At 36.5% G+C, this 19689-nt stretch overlaps 1 long non-coding RNA gene across 2 annotated transcripts in view; it reads right to left on the bottom strand.

The window, feature by feature from the left end:
- Positions 1–473: 473 nt before the first annotated feature.
- LOC120094847 (uncharacterized) overlaps positions 474–19689 on the bottom strand; it is a 56323-nt gene continuing 37107 nt past the window's right edge. Inside the window, exons 3-5 of one of the 2 annotated variants that reach the window (XR_005489543.2) lie at positions 5446–5542; positions 3058–3338; positions 474–680 (exon numbers count right to left, since the gene is read on the bottom strand). This is a non-coding gene — a long non-coding RNA (uncharacterized LOC120094847). The remainder of the gene's footprint in view (positions 681–3057; positions 3339–5445; positions 5543–19689) is intronic. The other variant, XR_010054660.1, reaches the window with a different exon arrangement.

Raw genomic sequence — 19689 nt, 5'->3', positions numbered from 1 at the left:
AATGCTCTCACTGGCCAGAATTGAATTTTAGAACCACTTAAGCTGGATTTTGATATCATTTTCAGAGGCTGATGTGGGCACAGGAAAATGAATTCAGGCCCTGTGGAAAAGCATTAAACAGTCTTAACTGTTAAGTCATTTCTCTAACCGCACTGCTTTTATCTTAAGGATTGGAAATTATTTGAAACCCACTGTTGTATAAATATTACCTCTTTATATCAAAACAAAGTCAATTAATGAAAGTGAAATATTGAGTGAGTATCATAGCCAAGAGTCGTGAGACCTACAAAGGTGGGGATGTTACTTCTGCCTCTGATCTTGTTAAATGTCCATGTTATTTTTAGAAATCTTTAATATATTTTATATCTTTATTTTAACTAATGGTCAGTATTGAATGTCTTACAGTAACTATGAATTTTGATAGTATAATGCACTTCTAATCACAATCAATATTGCCATTATAAACACATCAATTAATTGTATTATGTTATATTATTCCCCATTTTAAAGATTTATTCATTCAATTTTATAGGTATAATATTTTATCTGAAGGTATGTGCATCTATTACATCCATGATTGGTGACAACGGAAGTCAGAGGAGGGCATCAGACTTTTTTAAACTGGACTTATAGACAGCTGCGAGCCAAGATGTGGGTACCAGGAACTGATCTTGAATCCTCTGCAAGAAAAGACAGTGCTCTTAATTGCTGAGTCATCTCGCCTGTCCATATTATTCTTTTTAAAGGCACAAATCCTTGCATAATTATTTATACTTGTAAGAATTTCATGTGAAATATTCAAATTCTATTTCTACTGATTTGTTAGATTACTTTATACACAAATTTATATGTAAAACACATATACACCCAGTTATATTAATGACAGAATAAAGCAAGAAAGACAATGAGAAATGATTTCTCATTCTTAAGTTTAGATAAGTGTGACACACGTGTAATCTAAGTGTGGACCCTAATTCTGCATAAGGAAGTATAGTTATTGGCTATGGTGAACACATTAACCTCTCCTATGATTATTTTTACCTCTCATATCTCATAAGTATTAGGAAGAGATGATCCTCAATGATCGGGGTTTGATTTATCTCATTTTGTAGGGCTACTATATTCTTACTTTATAGCTAATTTAAAAAAATGAACCTAGTCTGTCACATTGACTTGTGTTTGAGGGTATATTTGTCTCCATCACCTTAGTTGGCCACATTTCCTAGAAATTTATTCAACATATTCTATGTATAAAAATTTCCTTAAGATTAAGTATTTTTGAATTTGTGAACATATGATAGAATATAAATATACTTTTCTTTAAACAGTTCTATACATACATTACTCCTACTGACTTTAAACAAATGTGAGTGAACACTGAAACAATTCAATAGCCTGTATTTTGACATACCTAATTTAATAAACATTCATACTATATGATAGATTGAAATAATTAGGTACCAGTATGTATATATATATGTATATATATATATTCATAGTCAAAAACTGAGATGAAAACCTTCTATCTTACTTTGAGAATGTCTTTTAGCTATTGGATTTTTAACTTGTACATTTGTGCTGGGGATCCAATCTCAGCTAATTATGCTTATGTAGAGAACACTTCACCTTTGCTGACTGAGCCATGACCCCATCATCTTACATTTAGTGTTCCCAAAATGCTAAATTCTAATTTCCAAGTTAGAATTCAGTATTGGTACATTTTTGCAGTGAGTGGTCTCAGTTCTAAATAGCTCCTATTAGATAATGAAGTCCAGATCACGTGGATATACTACCTCTTCTGTAGATACTGATCCTGTTACATTGACTGTTAACACATTTCTTGTTCCAGGACTTTAGGACTCTTTAAATTTTCAAAATGATAGTCTGTGAAGGAGTCATTTACATTGAAATTGGATATTTATTATAGTAGACAGCTAATTTTTAAAGTTCAATAGCTCTCTAGAGGGTCTCATAGGAGATGTAACTATCCCTAAGTTATTACTTTGTAATAAATATGGAAATGAATGCTCTTATATCTTTTTCTTCTTTCCTGACAAGAAGTAATATTGTAGATTTCTCTACATCATCAGCATCTGGGATTAGATGAGGTAGATGTGCTATTTCACAGATTCTTCTGTAGGACCATAGGATACATATTCAGTAGCTCACTTACTGACTTGTTTGCCAGATAAAGGAAGATTAATTCATTTTCTTCACTAATGATAAAAATATAGCATGGCATTAAATTAAAAATATATTTGTGCTAGGAAGCGCAAGGCCCGGGGTTCGGTCCCCAGCTCCGAAAAAAAGAACCAAAAAAAATATATATATATTTGTGTTTAGGTTATAAACCAACCCACCATGTTATATTGTAAAACTCATTTGTGTAACATGCAGAGTTCGAGTTTAAATCCCAGAATATGTGTGTGTGTGTGTGTGTGCGTTTCTGTATGTTTGTATATGAAATATATGTATATGTACATGTATATGTAAAGGTGTAGACACTGCAAATGTGTGTATGAAACAAAAATAAACATAGTTGGAGCCTTGGGACCTGTGGAGATGGAGTAAGTGGATAAAGTGTTTGCTATGTTAACCTGAGGATTTGAGTTCAGATTCCTAGATCCCATCTACAAGATGAGTGTAGCATTGTAGTTCTATAAACCTAGTGCTAGAGCATTTCTCTGGAGCTCACAACCCAGCCAGCCTCAACAAATTGGTAAGCTGCAAGTTCAATGAGAGACCCTATCTTACAAAATACAGCACAGAATGATAAGCAGAAAGATCAAATCTCTGACTCTGGATTATATATCTGCACATACATTATATTCTTGCACATACATGTACACACAAAACAAAAATAAAACCTGGTTTTAAAGAGCCAAACAGAGTCATTAAGAAGTAGCCAAGATGTGACAAAGCACAATCAACCAAAGAGAACATAACAGTCAAGCATCTCCCTTTGGGTGTTCCTCATAACTTAGCTTATTTATGTCTGTGGCATATGTCATGGTTTCCTGTGCTTTATGACTAATATCCACTTAGCTGAATACTCACCATGTTTTCTCTCTGGGCTTAGGTTACCTCACTCAGGACAATCTTTTCTAGTTCATCATTTGCTTCTAAATTTCATGATGTCATTGGTTTTTGTAGCTGAGTAGTACTCCATGTGTAAATGTGCCATATTGTCTTTATCAATCCTTTGGCTGAGGGACATCTAGGTTGTTTCCAGTTTCTGACTATTATAAATAAAGCTGATATGATCATAGATGAGCATAGACAAGCTTCTTTTGGGTATATGCTCAGGAGTGGTATAGCTGTTTTTTGAGGTAGATCTACTGAGAAGAGGAAACATATTAGACAGGGGTTTGCTGGAGGTGACTGGATGGAGAGGGCATGGGGATGGGAACAGGAGAGATGAGGTAACCGAAGGAGAGAGTACTGGGTGTGGGCATTTCTGGGAGGAGCTAGCAACCTAGGACAATGAAAACTAGGAATCTATTAGGGTAAACTTAGCTAAGAGTCCTAGCCATGGGGGATCTAGACTCTGAACTGACCATACCCTGCAAGCAGGCAAATGAGACTTAGACCTACAGTTTACTCAGCTTAAAAGATATGCAGGGGTAAAGATAGAGCAGGAATCTAGGGAACAGGCCAACCAATGACTCGTCCACTTGAGACTCATGCCATGAGAGGGAGCTTACCTCTGACACTATACTTTCTATTCTTGCAAATAGGGACCTATCTTAACTGTTATCAGAAAGGTTTCACTCATAACTGACAGACACTGTGGCAAAGACACCCAGCCAAACATTCAGTGGAAGACACTGAATCATATGGAAGACGGAGACTATAGGGTCATGGGGTCCCATGACTGCTCTGACACAGGGCTTAGCCGCTCAGGGAGGCAGGACACAGGAAGTTTGACCACTCTTACCCCAACAAGTTCTCACCAGGCAGGTGTCAGGTTATAGGGAAGCTTCAGGACACTGCTCTGGGAGTGCTGAAGTGTGGTCTGAGGCACAGACTGCCTGAGCTGCCTAAGCAGTCCCTGGGGCTTGCAGCAAGGCCAGGCTGTCAGATTTTCAGGCTCTAGGGCATCTAGGTACCACTGAAAGGCTCGGAAGAACTGAGAATGACAGAATTGGGGCTGTGGACTTCATCTAGCCTGGACCTCAGGGGAAAAAGAAGGGAGACTCTAGCTGGTCCTGTGGGGAGTCCTTGACATTTTGAGTATAGGTTGAAGGCTTGGTGAATGCGTGGTGGTGGCTTGGTGGCTGCTGTGGCTGGGAGCACAGATAGGCCTTCTACAGCAGATTAGACAGCAGCTCTGTAGGTGAAGCCCTTCTTTGTGGTTTCCCACGGCTGATCGCAATGAAAGGAGGCAGTCCATGGTTTTAAGACATTTACTGTCATGGCAGAAGGTGGATGAATAAAACTGTACTCCACTTCTCAACGTGGGCCTGAGATTAAATACTTTTGTAGAGAGGAGTGTCTGGGAAGGAACGTTTATTGGCTATGTCTCCATGCTTTTAGGTACCTGTGGTTACATCCTCTACCTGTGGAGGGGCTCGGGGAGTTGCCCTTACAAGACTGATGGCCATAAATCTATGGAGGGCTGTGACTTATGACAGGGCCTGGTTCCCCGTGAGTCAGGTGAAATGCCTACCATCCTGTCTCTTCTGAGTCACCATAGTCTGTAGTCTTAGCTCAATCAGGAACCAGGCTACCTTTTACTGTCCCACAGGGGAGGAAGAATTGAAGGAGCCAGAGGGGTCAAGGACACCATAAGCAACCCTATAGAGTGAAATATTTGGGCCCAAAGGAGCTCATAGAGGCTAAACTACCAACCAGAAAACATGCTTGGGATAGACCTAGGCCCTCTGTGCGTAAGTAACATTTTGGGCAGCTGGGTTTTCATGTGGGACTCCTAAGGTGGGAGCAGGGGTCTCGGACTACATTGCCTGCTTTTGGATCCCTTTCTTCTAACTATACTGACACTTTCACAATCTTTTCCTATTATGTGTTTTTCTAAAATATTTGTTCAGAATATAATGTAATTAATATACAATATATGATACATATATGTACATATATTTAGGAGTATATATTCATTTAGGACTTTATATATTCATATGTGTGAATATATATTACTAAATAAATAAATAAGTAATTTTCAACCTGTGAGTCATGGCCCTTTTGGAGGGTTGAATGAGCCTCTTACTCTCCTGCTGTCTTTTGACATCCGATACCATCTTCTCTCAAACCGAGAAATACCCAATAAATCTCTACTCCTTAACTTCTTCTTAGATATATTATTTTCATTATGTAAACGCTAATTATATACAAATCAAAAATAATTTTCATTATTCTGTCTCAAAGCCCTAGTGTACTATGACCCAGGATAAAATATGAAAGTGCCTTTCTCAGACTGGAAGCACTTACGTGAATCTTCTACTGCAACACTAGTGATGTCCACACCCAAGCGTCTACAAATGGTGGTCCTGCTGTCCCGAATAGATGATCTTTCCCATCACATTTCCTAAGTGGAAAGAAAGAATGATAGAAAGAAGGAGAGAAAGAAATGGAATGAAATTTTATATTTTCCAGGAAGCTTTTTATTTATCCTTTTAATCATTGCTTAATTTTTCTTTTCGGAGTATATTTATTAATTTGTATTTATAAGCACCTGGCACAAACCTTGGAAAGATCTGTCATAATGAAAATGTGTCACCAAAGTTGCACCCCCAGGATGGCATACAATAGTTTACATAGAACATAATTAGGAAGGAACTGTTGAATAAACAAAATCTCCCTAAGAGAGAAAAGAGATAAGTTTGGGAGGCAAGGAGCAGGTTTGATTCTTTGTAATAGGGTGCTTTAGAGAAATGATTATGACCAAAAAAAATATCGTTTTCAGGTTAGAAAGATTCGAGGAATATGTTTTATTAATTTATTTTATTTATTTACATTCCAAATGTTGCCCCCTTCCAAGTCTCCTTCTCTATGAGTTCTTCATCCCATTCCCCTCCTCTTTGCTCAAGAAATATTTTTAAGAAATTTTTGTCATATAGAACTTGAATTTCTGGGAATAAATAAATAAAAAGAAGGAAAGAGAAAGAGAGAGAGAGGGAGAGAGAGAGAAAGAAGAAGAAAAGAGCAGAGAATAAAGAGCTAGGCATTGTGGTGCTTGAATCTACTGGGAAAGATCAACGACTTAGGCTCAATTCAAATTTAGATTAAATAAATTTATTCTTAACTACCAGCAGGATAGCAGCCTTAGAGCCAGACAGCAGACCAGTGCTGAAAAGACTAAAGGAAGGTTTATAAAGGTGAACATCAAAGGTGAACATTATAATTATCTATGAAATTTGCTGCAGAGCAAGAAAATTGTTTTATTTCCCTAAGTTGTTTCTCTTTGGATAGCAATAAAAAGACCATTCCTCCTCAGTCCACAGCAATAAGCAGGTCTTTCAAAGCAGAAAGAAAATGATTAAATATTTCAGACTAAGAACATCACTATCTTATTTTTATCTCACTTCAAGCCATAGGGATCTTACAGGCATTCCACAACAAAGGTCAACAGTACTTTAGGGATGCCTGATACCTTATTAACTTTCTTTAGCCATCATGGGGGGAGTTGTGGTAAGTTATCACACTGGTCTCAGCACTCTGAACACAGCACCATCAGCTTACGGCTGACTGCTACAACCCCACTCAGGATGCATAAGTTTCTAGATGTTTATATTGAAATCAGGTAAAATAAAAATCAGATTACTAATAAAACAATACTACATGGAATTTCTTACCAGATTATACTTTTTAAGAAAACTTAAATTTTAGCAAAATCATTTAGAAAGTTAACACACAAACTAATTCTAAAAAGGTAAGAACAAGATAAGGTTAACTAAATAAAAATATTTACTGTGAAGAATTCATGATAGAAATTTTCTCACTGAAGGAGAATTATACTGCTAGCTTACTCACTCCAATAAGTTTGCATTGATTGGAATTTTATTGGAAAAGTGGTTCACAGAACACAAAATTTTATTTTATAAACATGCAATCATTGTATATAGAGTGTGATTAATTTTAGCATTGGTAAAGCATTAAAGCCATAGTGATAATAATGAATGATTTTTAAAAAGGACCTAGTTTGGAAATTACTTTTCTCATTGTATCAATGTTCCCTTCTCTTTTGAACATCATAAAGATTTGTGAATAAAAATATCAAAATAAAAGAAACTAGTTAAGTTTAATTAGATATTATTCTGGTTTGAAAGTCATACATATTTTGTGTCTACAACAGCAAACTTACGTTTCCATACTATGTGTCTATTCTACCTTCATAGTTCTAATTCCAAAGAGGTCATATTTTCAGTAGAAGCTACAGAAATAACAGAGTAGAATTAGTCTGCTCGTTAGCAAATTATGCTATCTCTGAGTAAAGAAATTATCTACTTCAAATTAAAGAGGTGTCATATATGGTTTCAGAAAACAAAATCAAACCTAGTGGTATGGGCGATAGGTGAGTGACTGGGTACCAGTCAGATCACAACTCTCAAAATGTAGTATGAATTCCTAAATTAATTTGAAGCCTGATGTTGTGGTTTGACTATGTTTGGCCCATGAATGGCACTATTTGGAGTTATGGCCTTGCTGGTAGAAGTATGTTTATAGGGAGGGGTTCTGATGCTTTGATAAGAATCTGTCTGTGAACATTGAATGTCCTGTTTCCCAATTGGTTCTTGATCAATCAAAAAGATGAGAGTGGCCAATGGCTAGGATATTTTAAGAATCTTATGGCTAGCATTTTCTTTACTCCTATCTCAACACTCAAAATCTGCCCTTAACTTAGTTGCCCAGCTACCTTCCCTTTGTTCAATATCCTACATCTGGCCTCACCTTTGTTGCACTTCTAATCCCACACCTGGGGAAACAGCCAGTGGCCACTCCACCTGAGATCTCACATTGATGGTGACTTTCCCTCTGATGCATGGTGAATTTTCTTTCCCCTTCTGCATCCCCTAGCTAGCTGGAACCTGGAAGTCCCACCTCTTCCACCTATCCATTAGCCACTAGCATCTTTACTGATCAAACAAGAACCAATTGGAAAACAGAACCCTTGGTGTTCACATGCAGATTCCTGATCAAACCATCAGAACTACCTCCTACATCTCACTTTTTATGTCCAATTAAAAGAAAATAAAACATAAAAACAAACTCTTCTCTCACACACAAATTGAACAAATCTATAACAATCATGGAAATTACAAAGTATGATATACAATTAACATCCAGTCCATCATATTTTTCAATTAGATAAAGTACTTTTCCATCATTCCTAACTTAAAGAGTTATAATTCTATCCCTGAATTTTGTTTAGATTTTAGCCTGTAACACCATCTGAATACCATGTCTTTTACTCTATAAAATGTCTTTCAATGGTAAACAACTTGAGCTTGATTATGGAACTATAGTCTTCAACCCCATCAGAAATCTAATAATGATTTACATATTGCCTGAGTATATAGGCACCTCCAAACATAGTTTCCAAAACTTAAACAGTTATAGAGACAGCTGACTAGCTGGAAAGCCCTTAATTTCTTATAATACTGGGATATCTGTCTTCAGCCTTCTGGCCGAGAACCACCTGGCAGACTTTTTATAGGGCAAGAAATATGAAGGACTAGCCTACCCTGTGTTGGCAGAGCTTAGTAGTAAACTATCCCACCAATGAGTTTGTTGTTTTTGTTGTTGTTGTTGTTGTTGTTGTTGTTGTTGTCATTTTGGACAGTATATTGTCTGCAGATGATATAAGCAATTTCTTTCTAGAGGCTACCAAGCCACAATAAGAGCAACCTTGTCCAGAGGTAAAGGTGCTCTTTTCTTTTTTGAAGAGGAATGGTAAGTTGCTAAGAGATAGGCATGTCTCATGGTCAAAAGATCCATAATAATGAAATAAAATTAAATGCTACATTCTGTAGATTTCTGATGCTTTTGAAGACTAACTTATCTCTGAACTGTTAAACCCTAACATTCTTAGCCATTTCTATTGAGTAAACTGGAAACACTTTACTATAATTTAATCAAATCTATCATAACCATGATTTTGTTATCTGGCCCTTACACCTGTGTTACTTAATCATCTTAAATTATTTGTAAAGCAGCTACTAGAAGGACTGAGCCAAAGCCCTTTATTCCTAAATAAGTTGCATAGGCACAATGCCTACCTAGGAGTAGCAATGTTAATTTCAAATTTTGTATCAATATATAGATTTATACCAATGAAAACTTTAATTTTATCAGTATATAATTTCTATACCAATATAAGAAATTTTAACTTCAATTTTGCACCAATTTCAAAGATTTTGATCAATATAAGGCTATGGTTACACAATGCTTTGTTCAGGATAAAATTTAGTAATCCTTCCCTTCTTTTTCCTCCATGTTCAAACTTATGATTATTTCCAGATTATTCTTTAACATGACAACCTTCTTTAATTGGTAAAATAACTGTTTATAGACAGCCAAACCCAGGTAATTGGGCTGATGTCTCTCCATAGCTTCTTCCTGCTGAATAGGTGTGACAAGAAATTCTCTAAAGCGGAGGGTAAGCGTGGGAATATTAGAAAATTTGGTTAGACTTGAGAAAGCTAGCTTTAGCATCTGTTATCCAGTCTCTGCATGTTTGGAAGATTCAGAGCTTGACTGAAGTTTTTGCCAGATCTGTCTGCCAGGTTGGATGAAGCAAGATGACTTGTAAACAGTTGCAGTGTTCCAAAATGTTTTGGGCAATTATTGGAAGCAGGGGGCTAATCAGATCTGTTCAGCATCTCTAAAAACAATGACTTCATAAATTTTTTAGGCAAATGGATGGAACTAGATAAAATCATACTAAGTGAGCTAACCCAATCACAAAAGACCACACATAGTAGGCACTCAAGTGGATACTAGATTAAATGCTTGGGATACCCAAGACATAATTCACAGGCCACATGAAGCACATGAAGAAAGAAGCCCAACATGTGAATGCTTTCAGTCCTTCTTAGAAGGGGAAAAATATAGTCATGGGAGGAAATATGGAGACAAAGTGTGGGGCAGGGACGGAAGGAAACGCCATCCAAAGACTGACCCACCTGGGGTCCATCCCATTTACAGTTACAAAACCCAGACACTATTATGGATGCCAAGAAGTACATGCTGATAGGAACCTGAAATAATTTTCTCCTGAGAGGCTCTTCCAGAGCCTGACAAATACAGAGCTGTGTGCTGGCCGCCAACAAATGGACTGAGAATGGGGTCCCCAATGGAGTAATTAGAGAAAGGACTGAAGGAACTGAAGGGTTTTGCAATCCTATAGGAAGAAAACAACAATATCAACTAACCAGATCCCTCAGAGCTCCCAGGAACTAAACAACCAACCAAAGAGTTTATATAGAGTGACCCATGGCTCCAGCTGCATATGTAGCACCCTTGTGTATCAAAGGCCTGTGAAGTCTGGATGCTCCAGTGTAGGTTAATACCAGGGTGGGGAGACTAGAAGGAATGACTGGATGGGTGGGGGAGCATTCTCATGAAGCAGGGGGAAGGGGGTGCAATAGAGGGTTTCTGGAGGGGAAACCAGGAAAGTGGATAAAATTTGAAATGTAAATAAAGAAAATATCGAATAAAAAATGGATAAAAGATATTCGTATGGATTGTGTAGGGTTCACATTTTAGTTAAGGATGAAATTTTGCTCTTTGTTTGAGCAGGTAAAAGATAGCATTTTTTTATGAGTTAGTTTCATCAATAACTCATTTTAATAAGTCTTAATTCATATCATGTGAAGAATGACATGATTAATCTTAAACTGCCTTGTTGGATTTTCTTGAAGTTTTCTACTTTTTTGTGGGGGTCTCTCCATGGCATATCTGATCCACATGACTGCAATGCCCTCTCTCTTATTCTGTTAGCATAAACACAGAGTCACTCCCCCAAAATAATCTATCCTTGGTCCAGTAACTGAAAATCATTAAATGCTTACCTTGAGGAATTCCTAGATGAATTTTAATATAACCACCAAACTCATAATCATACTCATTTTGATACCTAAAACAATTCAAAGTAATAAATCAGTCTAAACAAATACTAACTGATGAGACAGTGCTTCTGCTTTCCCCTGTCCTGACCTTCATGAGATCATGGACTAAATTAAATTATTTATAAATTTAAATTTAAATTCCCTTCTGATTATGGTATAAGCCCATTTCCAGTCTCTCTCTTTATATAATTCTCGAGGCCTAAATTTTTATTGTCTGAGATAGGCTAGACTTCCTACCCCCTGTCTTCAATTTAATGTTTTTAAGATTGAATGTGTCAATATTTCTATTTCTCTGTAATTAACTTATTTAAATTTCCTCCTCCTTACTGTATCACTCTCCCTTAACTTCCCTCTTCTGCAAATCTTAACATCTGCATATTTAAGAACATTTAAACAATTAGCATTATACTTACTACTGTCCTTAAAAACAGTTACATCAAAATTTAAAACCTATCCTTTGGTATTTTGCTGGCTAGAGACAGGTAGCTTTATTATTTGTTTCTTATGGCCTCCCTCCTAGCATAAAGGGAAATAGTCAGCCTGCTGCTCAGCAGAAGTTCCCAGTCTCTTGGCTTAAGCACTTGCTAGCAGTGTTCCTATTACTTTGCTCTAGCTTTCAGGAGCTGGAGTCATGTGACTCTCAATAGACTGAGAACAAACTTCACCCCCACCCCCAGACTTTTACCATTTTTGTGTGTATATATATACCATCCAAGAATTACTAAATTAATAGCCTTGCACTCTGTGTGTGTGTGTGTGTGTGTGTGTGTGTGTGTGTGTGTGTGTGTGTATGTGTGTGTGTCTTTCATCTGCATATCCAAGGATCCAAGGGAACCAGGGTGGAATATGGTAGTGTGGTGTGCCTGGACCTTAAAATGGGGTAATATACATTACATGTTATATATGTCACTGAGGACGTGGGCTTTAAGACCTTCATCCTGAGATAGGCTACGTTTCCTACTCCCTGTCTTCAATTTAATGTTTTTAAGATTGAATGTGTCAATATTTCTATATCTGCCTGAAAGCCAGTCTTCTCCTAGTTGCCTTTAGATAAAAATATAGAACTCTTAACTCCTCCAGCACTATGCCTGCCTAAGAGGTACCATGCTCCTGCCTTCATGATATTGGTTTGAACCTCTGAACCTCTAAGCAGCCCCAATTAAATGTCTTTATAAGAGTTGTCATGGTCATGGTGTCTGTTCACAGCAGTAAAACCCTAACTAAGACACCTGATAAGAAGAAATAAAATAAAAGAAAGGATCTCTGATGTGCTAAAGTTGTACTCATACAAGAGTTGGTTATTTGAAACTGCCTAACAGAAATAATATTTCAATTTGTCACATTTTAAGTTCTGGGTAGCTGAAAATCCTGGGTCCATCCCAGCCTCTGCACAGGTGCAAGAGTTGGCATCAGCATACAAGCCTTGGCAATATGAATGATGACAAGGAAATTTATTGATATTTCAAATCTGTTCTGTAAAATGTCAATCATGTGTTGTTAAAATGACAGAAATATTTTCTGAGAAATGTATATTTCATCTTTAAGTAAATATTACAGAACATACATACACAAACCTAGACAGTGTAGCCTGCTGAATGCCTAGGGTACATTGTACGTTTTAATGCTTCAAGGCTACAACCATTCTATGGTGTCATATTAAGTATTATAGAGAAATGTATTACAAATGGTATTTGTGTATATAAATATAGAAAGGTGTGGTTAAACAGATACATAGAACATGAAATGTTTACGTCCATATAAATAACAAGACCAAAAAATGGTTTCATTTTTCTAGTATTGGAGATCAAACTCGCACACACTAAACAAGCATCCTACATATTTGCATCCTCAACCCATTTTTATGGGAACCCAAATGTACATGGCATATTTGCATATGTGATATATTTGAGGTCTTTCAGTGACCAAAATATTATGTGTACATGACTAAACTTCCTGCCTTATATTCCTATAGAAGTCATAATTGTATAATTGTTAATGTTATGGATATGTGTATGTGTTCACGTCTAGAACCTGTATACAAACACCTTCAGAGACTAGACATGGGCTATGGATTCAGTACAGCTGGTATAACAAGCAGGAGTGAGCTGCCCAACATGGGTGCTGGATTCGGACTTGGGTTCCGTGGAAGAGCCGCAAGTGTTCTTACCCAATGGCCCATCACTCTGGCCCAAAGAATTTCAATTTTTCTTGTCAGAAGAATTTTTCAAAAATGTAAAAGGGCACAACAGCAGATATGAGATATGAGATTCTCTAATGAAAGAAAATATCAATTTGTGTCTGTCTCCCTTTGAATTAAATTAAATATTTTATTTGTACCCCTCCAGTTGTTGCTGTACTATTGTGTAATCATTTCAGATATGTTGACTGTATTAATTAGGAATGGTTGGGCTTTCTGAGAAGCTTCCAGTCCTTCAACAAGAAAAATATTATATATATATATGTATATATATATATGTATATATATACATATATATATATATATTGAGAGTTTACAATTCATGTCATCAGGATAGTGGATAGTAATTATAAAATCAAGCATTTAGTTCCCAGTTAATACATTTAAATATGTGAATTTTTCATCTCATACTCTACATTTTCTTTATGGTGAGTGTGTGGCAAAGCTAGTTGAACCTTGGGTAGACGGGAAATAATGTTAAATCATTTCAGATTATTTTCTTCTGCTTCAAAATACCCTTATCTGTTCATTATTCTTTTGACAATGTCATAGTCCCAAATGATACATGTAGCAAGTGGTATTCCAACGTAATAAGTATTATGGATGGGTGAGAATGTAGGACATGCTAGTATGCTAGAACAACTCTCTATATTTTTCTTGATTTTAACTTATTGATTTTTGGATGTTTAAACTTCAGTTTTTCACTTTCACTGTTTGTATTTCTTAACAATAAGTATACTATAACTTACTTTTTGTTACTTTTTGAGGCAGACAAAAGCAAAATAAATCACAGTCAACATTTGCTTTTAGAAAGGGCCTCTTATACCTAGCATCACTCAGCTTGAAAAGAGTGACTTGCAGAACAATTGCTATGAACTTGAAGCTTTCAAGGCATTGACACAAGATTGAAGGACTTGAAAGGAAGAGAAAATTGGACCCTGAGAACCTGCCCTGCTTATTTTCAAACAATCAATGAGAAGAACAGTGATCTTACCAGTTGTCAGCACTCTCTTTTGAACAATATTGGCTGACATGCTTTTAGATTTTTTTGTTAGTTTGTTGTCTTTTCCCATTGTACAAAAATTATGAGATAAGAAAACAAATCAGAGAAAATTCTCAAAGATTGACTAAGATACTGTAGCCATTAATGCAACAGGGACAGTACTATGGATGTGTGAGTTTAATATCTCAGAAGAAAAATAAGGAAAGTCCTGGGATATGAAAAACCTCAATAAACACAGTGAGGTCCAAAGTTTACTTGAATTTTTTAAAGTAATATTAGTGTGTAGTTAGTTAATTAGAAGTATTAAGAGTAATACATAATAACATAATGTAACATAAGTATAATATATAATTTGTTGCACATGCTTACATGAGGGCATTTATATTCATCTACTCTTTCTTTACTCTTAACTGAATTTAACCTCCTCTTAAAAAATGTAAAAATACTGTGCCAGACCACTAAACTTTATTCCATTAAAATGTTGAATATTATAGCTTGTATATTAAATTAACTGTGTGGTTCAGTTTTCTTTTGATATTGGATATTAAGCAAACACCATCACATCAAAGTTGGACAAGACAAAGAAACACAAGAAAATAGAGCCCCCCAAAAAGATATGAGAATCAGAGGTTCACTTATGTGTACACTCAGGAATTTCATATAAACACTGAACTGGCAGCCATCATATATTTGCATTGGACATGGCGCAGACATATACAGGCCCCATGGTTGCTTCTCCAGTCTCTGTGAGTGCATATGAACTTTTTTCAGGTTGATGTAGAAGATGTTGGTTTTGGTGTCCTCTACCCTCTCTGGTTCTTACTCCTTGTCTCCCACCTCTTTCAATTGATTCACTGAGCTCTGAGAGGAGGGATTGAATGAAGATTTTCCATTTAGGACTGAGTGCTCCTAAGTTTCTTACTCTCTACCTATTTTCTGAATTTGCATCATATAATTACCAGTCACTTTATTTCTACATTATTTTTATGTTTTTAAGACCAGTATTATTTGGTTTTACCCTAGGTTCCTGGGCTATCTAGGCTCAGGTTCTTGGTCACAAAAGCAGTGTTGGGTGTGGGTTCTATGCTGTGGAGTGGGTCTCAAGTCTAATCAGTTACTGACTGATTCCCATAAGCTTTTTGCCATTATGGGCATAGTGTATCTTGGGGGTAGTACACAATTTCAGATAAAGTGTTACTTGCTAGTTGGTGTTTGTGTTTCTTTTCTGATAAAGTGCAAATCTATGTTGACAAGAAAATTAGTCAGTAATTCTCTTTCTTTGTTCGGTCTTTATGTGGTTTGGTTTTTAGGGTATAGCACCATTAAGTGAATTAGGCACTGTTCCTTCTGTTTCTGTTTTGTGAAAAAAATTAAATAGTATTGGCATCAACATTCTTTGAAATGTTAGTAGAATTCTGCACTAAAAGCATCTAGTCCTGTTCTTTTGTGGTTGTGAGAGTTTTAATGACTATTTTCATTTCAATGTTTAAATTGCTTATCATGTACTGATTCAACTTTTGTAACTGGTGCTTATTAATAAAAATTATTATTATTATTATTATTATTATTATTATTATTTAGATCTTCCCATTTTGCGAACTTCAGTTTTTATAGTACGTGTTTATGATTCTCTGCATTTCCTCAGTATCTGCTGTTATGTCCTCCTTTTTATTTCTGACTTTGTTAATATGGATATTCTCTGTGCTTTTTAGTTGGATTAGATAGACTGTGTCTAGTTCATTGATTTTCCTCAAAAAAAATCAACTTTTTGTTTCATTTATACTTTGTATTGTTTTATTATTTTTTTCAGAGTGCTCTTATATTCCAATTAAGATTTCTACTCTTCTATTCTTTTTTCTTCTCTCTCTCTCTCTCTCTCTCTCTCTCTCTCTCTCTCACTGTGTGTGTGTGTGTGTGTGTGTGTGTGTGTGTGTGTGTGTCTATGTGTGTGCTATGAACTTGCCTTGTAGAGTAGCCTTTATTGTGTTTGGATAAAATGTTCTGTAAATATCTGTCATGTCCATTTGGTTCAAACATCAGTTAGCTTCAATACTGCTTCATTAAATTTTTGTCTGGACAGCTTGTCTATTGGTGAGAGTTGGGTATTGACATTTCTCACTATTAGTTTCTGAAGGTCAATATTATTTAACCAACACCATTTAAAAACTCATTAAGTGAATAAATACTTATTTATTTTATTTTATTTTTACTTTATTTTATTTGTTTGCCTTTGTGATTTAAGGCAAAAAAGTGATTTTAAAGAAATGATAAACAGGTAGGAGATATGGCTCAGTGTTTAAGAACATTGGTTATTCTTCCTTAAGACATATGTTCAGTGTAACAACTGTGGGTTCCTGTTCTAAGAGATCAGAAGACATTTTCTAATCTGTGTAGGCACCAGATACATATGTGGTACATGGCTAAAACATGATGCACACAAAATATTACTATACAAAAAGTTAAAAAAAGAAATGTTGAAAATGTATATAGCATATATAAAGAATATATACAAATTTCTGTATTTTTCATTTTTATTGGATTTTTAAAAAAATATACATTTCAAATATTATCAGCTTGCTTGAATTCCCTCTGGAAACACTCTATCCCATTACCCCATCCCCTGCCTCAATGTGGGTGCTACCCCACCCACCCACCCATTCCCTCATGTCTCCCTGCCTTGACATTTCCCTACACCAGGGAATCAAGCCTTCATAGGACAAAGGGGCTCTCCTATCATTGATGCCCGACATGGCCATCATCTGGTACATATGTGGATGGAGCTAGGGGTCACTCCATGTATACTGTTTGGTTGGTGGTTTATTCCATGGGAGCTCTGGGGCGCCTAGGTAGTTGATATTGTTTTTCTTCCTGTGGGGTTACAAACTCCCTAAGCTACCTCAGTCCTTTGTCAAACTACTTCATTGGAGAGCCTGTTCTCAGTCCAATGGTGGGATGTAAGCATCCAGCTCTGTATTTGTCAGAATCTAGCAAAGTCTGTCAGGAGAAAAAAAATATCAGGCTTCTGTCAGCAGGAGCCAATAATGTCTAGGTTTGGTGAATGCATGTGGGATGGATACCCAAGTGTGGCAGTCTCTGGATGGCCTTTCCTTCAGTCTCTGCTCTACACTTTGTCTCCTTATTTCCTCGTGTGAGTATTTTGTTTCCCCTTCTAAAATGGACTGAAGCATTCACACTTTGGACTTCCTTCTTCCTGAGCTTCACGTAGCCAGTAAATTGTATCCTGAGTATTCCAAGCTTTTAATCTAACATCTACTTATCAGTGAGTGCATACCGTGTGTTTTCTTTTGTGATCGGGTTACCTCACTCACGATATATTCTAGTTCCATACATTTGCCTAAAATATTTAAGAAGTCATTTTTTAATAGATGAGTAGTACTCCGTTGTGTAAATGTACCACATTTTCTGTATCCATTCCTCTGTTGAAGGGCATCTGTGTTAGTTCTAGCTTCCGTCTCTTATAAACAAGGCTGCTATGAACATAGTGGAACATGTTTCCTTGTTATACATTGGAGCATCTTTTGGGTATATGCCCAGGAGTGGAATAGTGGGGTCCTCAAGTAGTACTATGTCCAATTTTCTGAGGAACCACCAGACTATTTTCCAGAGTGGCTGTACCAGCCTACAATCCCACTAACAATGGAGGAGTGATTCTCTTTCTCCATATCTGCACTGGCATCTGCGATCACCTGAGTTTTTAATCTTAGTGATTCTAACTGGTGTGAGGTAGAATATCAGGTTGTTTGATTTGCATTTCACAGATGACTAAGGATGTTGAACATTTCTTTAAGTACTTCCCAGTCATTTGATATTCCTCAGTTGAGAATTGTTTAATTCTGTACCCCATTTTTAAATAGGATTATTTGGTTCTCTGGAGTCTAACTCTTGAGTTCTTTCTATATATTAGATATTAGTCCTCTATTGAATGTAGGATTGATAAAGATCTTTTCCCAATCTGTTGGTTGCCATTTTGAACTAATGACAGTATCCTTTGCCTTATAGAAGCCAAGGCTGGTCTTCAATAACAAACAAACAAACAAAAAACCCCGCACAAAGCCCACATAAAAAATGGAAACTGAGCAATTCTCTATTCAATGATAACTCAATTCTCTACTCAAAGAAAAAATAGAGAAAGAAATTAATGACTTTCTAGAATTTAATGAAAGCAAAGGTACAACATACCAAAACTCATGGGGCCCAATGAGAGCAGTGCTATGAGGATAACTCATAACCCTGAATGCCTCCAAAAAGAAACTGGAGAGATCACACACTAGCAACTTGACAGCACACCTGAAAGGTCTAGAACAAAAAGAAGCAAATACACAAAAAAGGAATAGACAGCAGGAAATAATCAAACTCCAGGTTTAACTCAACCAAATAGAAACAAAAAGACTAAACAAAGAATCAACAAAACCAGGTGTTAATTCTTTGAGAAATCAACAAGATAGATAAACCCTTAGTCAGACTAGCCAGAGGGCACAGAGAGACTAACCAAATTAACAAAATCAGAAATGAAAATGGAAACATAACAACAGAAACTGAGGAAACTCAAAATAAATATCAGATCCTACTACAAAAGCCGATACTCAACAAAACCTATATCTACTTTTAAGGCATTTGTATATAATTTAATGATGTTATAAAAACTCATCTTTGAGCAGCATTAAGATTGTAGAGTGAGCATACATCTGTCCTAACACAGTGGTAAGTGAGTTATATGGCGCTTTGATTGATTGATTGATTATTTTATTGGCTATTTTATGTATTTACATTTAAAATGTTATTCCCTTTCTGCCCTTTCCTAACCCTCTTCCCCCTTTCCCTGTTTCTATGAAGATGCTTCCACTCCCATCCATACATTCCAACCTCAACACCCTGGCAACCCTATACTGGGGACAATAGCCTTCACATGACCAAGGGCTTCTTGTCCTATTGATACCAGACAAACTGTTCTCTGCTACATATGAGGTTGTAGCCATTGGTCTGTCCATGTGTACTCTTTGGTTCGTGGTTTAGTCCTGGGAGCTCTGGGGGGTCTGGTTTGTTGATAATGTTGTTCTTCCTATGGCGTTGCAAACCCCTTCAGCTTTTTCAGTCCTTTCTTTAACTCCTCCCTTGGTGTCTCCATGCTCAGTCCAGTTAGCTGTAAGCCTCCTCATCTGTATCAGTAAGGCGCTGGCAGAGTTTCTCAGGGAACCTCCATGTCCAGCTCTGGTCAGCAAGTACTTCTTGGTATCAGCAATAGTAACTGGGTTTGGTAGATGCATATGGGATGCCTCCCCAGGTGGGAACAGTCTGTGGATGATGTCCCTAATAGATGTGTTTATATATTTGAACATTTGTTTTTCTGTAGGTGGAAAATTGGAGGAAGGACCAAGAGGTTTGCT

The sequence above is a fragment of the Rattus norvegicus genome, chromosome 9 (assembly GCF_036323735.1).
Source record: "Rattus norvegicus strain BN/NHsdMcwi chromosome 9, GRCr8, whole genome shotgun sequence".
Taxonomy (NCBI): domain Eukaryota; kingdom Metazoa; phylum Chordata; class Mammalia; order Rodentia; family Muridae; genus Rattus; species Rattus norvegicus.
This window is presented reverse-complemented; position numbering and strand designations above follow the sequence as displayed.